The sequence below is a fragment of the Pteropus medius genome, unplaced genomic scaffold (genome assembly GCF_902729225.1).
Source record: "Pteropus medius unplaced genomic scaffold, Ma_sr-lr_union100, whole genome shotgun sequence".
NCBI classification, from domain to species: Eukaryota; Metazoa; Chordata; class Mammalia; order Chiroptera; family Pteropodidae; genus Pteropus; species Pteropus medius.
This window is the reverse complement of record NW_024347791.1, coordinates 15,679,682-15,688,082: the sequence shown is the minus strand read 5'-3', so window position 1 is coordinate 15,688,082 and position 8,401 is coordinate 15,679,682. Positions and strand designations below refer to the sequence as shown.

Here is an 8,401-nt window from a genome sequence, read left to right as displayed (position 1 = left end):
ATGGACGACTAACTTCCGGCCACGGGCAGCGCGCAGGCGTGACGTCATCTGCCTTGCGCGACTTGGCGGCCGTGCGGCCTCCCTCAGCAAACTAACGGACGCCAGCAGAGGGCAGCAGGAGACTGTGGTGAGCTCTGTGAATCGACCTCTGAGGCGGGTTTCGGTGGGCGGGAGGGGGCGGGGCGAGGCCAGGGGCTGCCGAGCTCCATTACCTGCCGGCGACCCGTGGTGGGAAAGTCGTTATTACATCCCAGAATTTTGCAGCCTGATAGAGCAATTACGCTTTTTAATGTGACTAACGCTATGCCGATGAACACCTAGGTGTGTATTGCAGGAAATCGCGTGCGATCCGAGGCTCGTAAACAGTCCCAGATTCTTTTCTTTGCTGAACTACCTTGGAAATCCTTGTGTGGCTGGGAAAGCAGTTCACGTATATTTCGATTTAACTGCTTGCAGCACGATTACTTCTGATTCTTTTGAAATTGTGACAGGTTTGGGCTATTTCAATTAAAGTTTAACAGAAACAACCTCCACAACGGAAGCATTTTGGGGGGGCGTCGCTTTAAATCTTTCTGGTTCCGTCAGTCTCACCTGGGGATGGTAGCAGTGGCGATTAAGCTTCAGTTCAAGGCAATTCTGTTACCTCCAAAAGAAAAATTATACCTACATTAATGAAATAATTATCCAGCTGCCAAGTTATCTAACGGAGGAAGTGGTGGTCCTTAAGAAAATAGAAAATGGGAGCGAAGGTCCATCTTAAATTACACTGCAAGAAAGAATTTCCTGAATTACCTTACTCTACGTAGGAGCATAATGCTGGAATTTTCTTCATCCTTTTTCCACACCAATGAATCGCCCTTAGATTACTCCTTGCTGATATGTTGTTGTCACTTTGTTTTGAATTAACTTTCTTTTTGTTGGTTTTAAAGATGAAGATTTACCGTTAGAACTTTAAATTACTAAGTCTATCTGGTAAGTGAAACTACTTAACTGTAGTTCCTCCAGTTAGAAAGTAGTCCTGAAAAATTAGAAATGGGTCCTTTATGTAAATTTCTAAAATATATATATTTCTGCATGGCAGGCGCTCATATCCAAGTTAATATCTACCATTATGTATAAATATATAAATTTATATACATAAATATATAAACATTTTAACTATAAACTGCTTTACAATTAGACTAGAACAATAAAATCTTTTTCAGGCATTATTCAACTTCCGACTTTAAGAAGACCTTTGAGATTATGGAACCCCAATTCTCTTTTTACAGAGGAGACATTAAAACCCTTAGAGTGGGAGCCAGCAAGAAAACGCATGTCTTATACCTACCTACTTGACCCCCAAGTCTGCTTTGATTGATATCACATGCTTTGTTGTACTGACACAAATTATCAAAGGTTATTTCAGACATACCCAGGGAACATCACCTAAGTTTGTTCTGAGTGATACCTTGTAGGTATGGAGATTGGTTCTTTTGAAAATAAGTTCCATATTGCCTATTCAAAATTTTGTGACTACAAGTATATTTTAAGTGCATATTACAAAACGCCAAAAAGAATAACAACAAAAGTATAATAATGGTTGGATTAAGATGCTGTATTGTCAATTATTTTTTCCTTCTCATATTTCTGCAAGAAAGTTTAATGATTTGTGAAATGTCGTCATTACCTCTAATAAGAGCAGCGACTGCTACCTTGTTGTCATTGGTGGTGTGTTACTGTAGAATCTGTGTCTACCTTGCCTGTATTTTATTCATTGATTCAGTGAACATTTATTGAGCCCTGGCACATTCCAGGCCCTGTTTTCAGGGTGGGGGTATACAGTGGAAAACAAGACAACGCTGCTACCCTCCTGGACCTCATTTCCAGTAGCAGGTCTCACTAACTCCGCTCCTTTACATTCTGCCCTGCATCTCCCCTTCCCAAGGTCATAGCTGACCCACAACCTAACTAAACTGATGTAATTAAGAAAAAGAAGGTGTAGTTGGAAATACTGGGGGAAGGGGGTAGTGTCGTATGTGGGAGAAAACCAGAAACGGAGTAAATGATGATAAAGGAACAAAGAAGAAAAAAGATGTGATGAAGCAGTTGTAGTATGGTGGAGAGTTTTTGCTAGAAGCTGTTGTAAAGTTTTCATCTTTCTGGGCTTTTATCAAGGCTAAAGTAATTCAATTTTTTAAGTTAAATTTGTATTGTAGTATATCTCTTTGAAAATTCTTTTTTTTTTCTGAAACAACAGTGATATTAGATAGTATATGTATTTTTAAATGACCGTATTTCAGAAAAGAAAAGATTGCCGAGTCTGTATTGGAGCATCTCCTTCTCTTTTTTTAATCCAAAAGCCTGCAGCCCAGACTTTGGACCTCTCCCTTCAAGAACTGGACTTAGACATGAGTCTAAGGGGAGAGGCTGAAAGTCAACTTTGAATACAGAATCTGTGCTATATTCAGAAGCACCTCTGATCTCCTATAACTAAGGCTTTTTTTTTTTTTAACTATGCCAAAGTGCCTACCTGACCCATTCTGCCCACGAACTGTCCTTAATTTTTTATGCAAACAGACTTCTGGAAAGCCATAGCCACTTGGTTGACCACTCATGTCTGAATCTCAGCAGACCCAATTGAGGTCAGAAAGGAATTGGCCGTCCATTCCCCCCACCTTCCACCCAATACAACAACACCCACAGACTCCTGGACTCTAATAGACAAATGCATCTCCTACCCCACGTCAACTTCCTAGTCAGACCTGCCAGCACCCTACCAGTCTCATCTGAGTGACCTCAGGAGAACAAGTCTCTTCTCCCACTCTCTTGCCTGTAGCTGCTCTGTGTGTATATGATAACAAATGAAAAGACTATAAATTGCTTAAGGCAGAGAAAAACAGTACCCCATGCTCACAGGTTAACACTCTTTCTGTTTTCAAACAAACAAACCAAAAAAAGCAAGCTTCTTTTCTCCCCTTTTCAAAATTGCTTTTTAACAACCTTAGATTTTAAAGTTTTACTCCTGGTAACTTTCTGTGCAATGTGCCTAATCAGGGTCTAGAGAGACTTCATGAGTCAGTTTTCCTGCTCCCACACTCAGTACCACAAGGGTCTGTGGTGAGGAAATGGATACTTTGCCTGGCAAATTTGCTGATTCAAGAACTGATATGATCCTTCATTCCCATAGTAGTTAGATTGCCACCATCAGCAGGAAAGATGTTGGCCAAGAGAAACACCATGTTTATTTAAGATCCCATTCAGCCTTAGCACTGGTAGAAATTTTATCTTAGCATAGCAGGGGAGTAAATAATCACAAATATGGAATAAAACGTTCCTTGTTTAAAACTTCTTATTTACAGTATTTCTTGAAATTTCTTACAGTATTTCTTAAAATTTTACCTTTAGAGGTTATTCCTTGGTATTTATAGCATGATGATTTTAAATCATAAACATATTTGAACAGGGAAACAAGTAAACAGTCAGCAAACTTTTTCTATAAAGGGCCATCTAGTAAATATTTTAGGCTTTATGCTCCACATGCTATCTCTATTGCACATTATTCTTTTTCCTTTCTTTTTTACAACCCTTTAAAAATGTAAAGCTCAAGGCCTGCCTGGCCACAGGCCATAGTCTGCCAACACCTGCATTAAACTATAATGAGCTACTCACATATACCTGTGCTACTCACATATACCTGTAACTTAGTTTGAGTTAAAGGCATCTGAAGAATAGGAATTTTGAGAGAAAGAACATAGAAGAGTAAAAGATTAACAATGTCTGAAAACATTCACATAATACTGCTACGTACTATTTTAATCACTTCACCTATATTAATTGATTTAAGTCTATGATGGAAATAACATTATCTCCATTTTACAGATGAGAAAACCGAATTAGAGGCTAAGTAACTTACTGAAGCTGACCCAGCTATTAAAATGATTGGAACCTGAGAAGTCCAGCTCCAGAGGTGATGATTGTAATTGCAATGCTTTGCTGACACTCAGAGAGAAACAATATTTTAATTCACTATAGAAACTACAAAAATAGGAATAATATTGTATAGAAAATAGAAAAAGAAACCAAAAAGTCACCTGTAAATCTATACTTAGAAGTAGCCACTATTTACCTTTTATTTATAGCCTTTTGGGTTTTTTTCCCCCCAAAAAATATTCCTTACATAACTTTTTTTTTTATTCAACCAATGAAGTAATTATCATACTTTTGCAGAGGAGGAAACTGAGGCTTAGATGGATTAAGTAACTTTTAAAAGATCATAAAGCTAATGTGTGTGCAACCAGGATTTCAACCCGGGTTGTTGCTTCCAGAACCTGTGCTCCTAACCCCTGGCTTATACTGTATTTGAGTTTATACTACTTGCCACACTTAAAAAGTCCTTTTCTAACTCAAGTTTATAAAGAACAGTCACCCATATTTACATCCAGTACTTCATTATTTTTCTTGGTTTTTTTTTTTTTTAAGTCTTTGAATCATCTGGATTTTATTTTGAAATAAGAAACAAGGTAGAGATTCAGTTTTGTTTCTTTTCCAAATTGCTGGTCAATTGCTCCAACATCATTTAATGAATACTTTCTTTGCCCACTGCTTCGAAATGCCACCTTTTTCATATACTAAATTACAAGGTAATTTTTACCATTTTTGAATGACTGCATTCCATTTTTGGAAGATATTTCTTAAGGATCTGTTGTGATGCTCTTACTTAAGGGTTAATATGAAGAAAGGAGTGGTGTCATGAGAATTTTCCTTTAAAGGTGATTTTTCCCTTAAAAAAATAAAAGTCAGGATTCATGTGAGCATATTTTAGCTCAAACTCTACAGTGTTTATAGAAGTGTGAAAAATGGAAGCTGAACTTGAAGAAATATTAAATATTATCCTGTCCAACTCCCTTATGTATAGATAAGGAAAATAAGGCTCAAAATGGAAAAAATTACTCATCTAATAAATAACGTTGCCAGTTAGTGTCTGTATTACACAGAATTTGTTCAGTTGCAAGTGACAAAACTACAACTCAAACTAATTCAAGCAAAAATGAGGGGGACTTTTTTTCTCTCTCAGTTTCTGTCTGTATATAGGCCTCGTTCTCTCAAGCTCTTCTATGGAACAAGATACATAGCAGGTATCCCTAAGGTTGTATCCTTTTAACTAGAAACTCAAAGGAAAAGAGAGAGGTTCTAACTCTTAGTCTCGAACATAAAATCTAAAACAAAAACTCTATTTGGCTTTCCTTGAGTCATGTGACCACTCCCATTGTTTCCTGGGAAGGGTGAGGATGGCAAGAATAATGTGGTTCCAGCAAAATCATTTGGAGTTGAGGGGAGGCAGCTCCTCAAAAGAAAAGAGGTGTTACTATTACTAGAATGAAGAAAGGGAAGTTGGACAGACAAAAACATTTCTGTCTACTACGACAGTGGAGAGCCAGAATTAGAGTTGAGATATTTGAACTTTCATTCCAATCCTCTTCTCATTCCTCTATTTATTCATTTAACATATATTTACTGAGCACTCTATCAGGATTGTATTTAGCTGCAAGTACAGAATCCCCAGTCAATGGTGGTTTACATAGCAAAAAATCTACAGAGAGGAGTTAGTTATTGGCATTATCTTAAACCATGTAGTCACAGTTTCCCTTCTCTCCCTGAAGACTTTCCAAACTCCTATTAAAAATAAATCTTTTCTACTTCTGTATTGCTGTAACAATTTGTTCAATAATTGTAAAACTGCATTAATTCTGCCTTGTGTAGAAACAGGTTTGGTGCATAAAACTCAATCTCCTCTGCTGTTAGCAACTCCTGAGGGCACAGACTAAGTCTCAGCCGTTCTTATGGAATCCAGGTGCCAACTGTCCACCCATTCTGTGTCTTTGCCAGCTGTACATGCTCCCTACTAGACCCAGAACCCCCAAACCCAGAAATGCTCTGAGTTCTGAAAAAGTAAACCATATCACCTGACAACATCAGTGAACAAAGTAAATTTCACTATAAGTTTTGCCATGGGGGTTACATAACACAACACACAGAAAAGCAACCTGCAAATCTCCCATTGAACTCACTGGCTCACATTTTCTTCCTTCTGGATGGTCCTGAAGACTTCAAATTCCTCTCCCCACCATTTTGCCCAAATTCAGCTGTGTGCCAGCTCCATCTCCACACTGGCACACCCAAACCCAGCTAGAGGCTCAGTAAAATAAAGTCCCATCTAGGTAACAGGTCCCAATCTTCTTAGTAGTGGGGGATTCAAAGTAGCAGATAATATTAAATCATGCTTATAATAGTTAACATTTATTGGATATTATGTGTAAGGTGCTATTATCTCAGCAATGCATGTTTTATTGTCTCCATTTTACAGTTAAGAAAAGGGAGACATGAAGAGGTTAAATAGCCCTATGGTCATGCAGCCAGGAAGGAGGAACCAGAAATCAAACCCAGGCTTTTTGAATCCAGAGCCTGGGCCCTTAACCATTAAACTCAACTAACCTCTATAGCACCTAATACAATGCCTTCCCTAGTAAGTGCATCAAAATGTTGGTTGGATTAAATTTATATTTCTAAAATCATCAGAAGTACTCTAGCTTCTTATATTTCTTTTTTTTTCCAGCTGCAAAAATTTATTTTTGTTTGTGAAATACCAAAATATGCATTATAGGAAAAAACTACATTATCTTAAATGAAAGCAAAATGAGTATATTATAATCATTTGCTAGTTTTATTTTTTCCAGCTTTATTGAAATAAGCTGGCAAACAAATGTATTTATTTAAGGGGTACAACATGATGATTTGATATTCCTATACATTGTGAAATGATTACCACAGTGAAGCACATCCGTCACCTCACATAGTTACCATTATTTTATGTGTGCGGTGAGAACACTTAAGATCTACCCTCTTAGCAAATATTAAGTATACAATACAGTGTTGTTAACTATAATCATCCTGCTCTACATTGATTCTCATGGTATTGAAAGCTTTCTGTATTAAGTGAATGAATGGATGGATGAATGAATGAATGAATGAACAAACTGACTATGCAACTCCACTTCCTCATCTGAAAATTCATTCATTCAGTTGGTCTTTTAATATTTATGTATCCACCATGCAGGCACCAAAGAAACAACAATGAAACATAAGAAACACTCCCTGCCTTTAACAAGTCTAGTGGAGATAGTCACAGTCCGAAAGAAACGTGTTGAACTAGATGCTAGCAAAAGTCCCTTGCTGCGCCAAAATCCTGTGATTCCTTTGGGTGGGAGGTTTGCTCTCCTTGTACCGAGGTGGTAGATTTGCTATCACAAGATGATTCATTCTTCCTCCTGTCCTAAGCACTCAAATCAGTGCAAAAAAAGTAGATTCTGATAAACTTTAAATGACTGCTACCCTTGATTAGACATTGGGAAGGGAAAATGGGTACCGCTTGTCAAATAATCACTGAGGAGAGAATTTAGGGCTGCCCCTACACATAATAACAAAACATGAGAAGCCTTGCCTTAATGCCTTCCGGCTTTCCTCACAGCACTCCTAACTCCAGCAACTGCTAGGTAGCTAGTGTCCTCCTGCTTCCCTCTGAGTGCCCTAAATCACACTTTAACTCTAGGCATGCCGGTTGATCATGAAGCATCCCCTACTCTAGAGCTGCCTATAGAGCTTCCCCCTTCACCTTTACCTGTGAGCTGGACACTTGGCTTTTCATCTCTGTATCCCGTATCTTGCTGTTCTCAATCGTAGCTGCACATTAGCATCACCTAGAAAGCTTTTTAAATACACTGAAGCCCAGCTCTCTGCCCCTAGGGATCCTGATTGAATTGGTTTGGGATGAGGCCCAGATAATGGTCTAGTTTTTGTTTTCGTTTTTGCTTTTTAATCCTCAGTAGATGATTCTAATGTATAGCTAGACTTGAGAACTACTGAACCTTTAAAACTGGAGTTCCTTAATTTTCACCTGCTGGTTAAAGCACTATCCTGGATTCTGGAACCAATCTGTTTCCAGCCAGGGAAAATTCAAGAAGCCTTAGGCTAGCAGCTCAGCAGCTCAGGGCTTAATCCCATTGTGGCTTAGACTCCCAGTTCCAATATTATAGGCTGTTATCGTCCCTCAGGATTAAGCTCCTTTCCCGAAGGAATATGGGGAGTTAAAGGAGGAGAAACAGTTGCTGGGCAGGCAAAACCATTGTAACAAAGTTGTCCTGAATAAATATTGTCACTTGGTGACAGGTCTGGGTAGGGAATTATCTGACCTAACATCTCTCAGCCATGCCTGTGTCAAGCTGCCAGATGTTTCTTTTTATTTCAGTACATGCACCTCTGTTAGTGATACTTTAATAACTCTTTCCTAGAGACATCTCATCTTTAATCTCCTTTCCTTTCTTCTCCCTCTTTTAACTTGTACCTAGTTAGTTCTTGAATCTTT

The 8,401-nt window shown here is 38.4% G+C and overlaps 1 long non-coding RNA gene across 1 annotated transcript; it reads left to right on the top strand.

Annotated features, from left to right (window-relative positions):
- The first annotated feature begins 2 nt into the window (after positions 1 to 2).
- Positions 3 to 2,140, top strand: LOC120615042 (uncharacterized). The gene is made up of 3 exons (XR_005656182.1): positions 3 to 127; positions 930 to 972; positions 1,206 to 2,140. It is a non-coding gene; the product is annotated as an uncharacterized LOC120615042 (long non-coding RNA).
- The last annotated feature ends 6,261 nt before the right edge of the window (positions 2,141 to 8,401 follow it).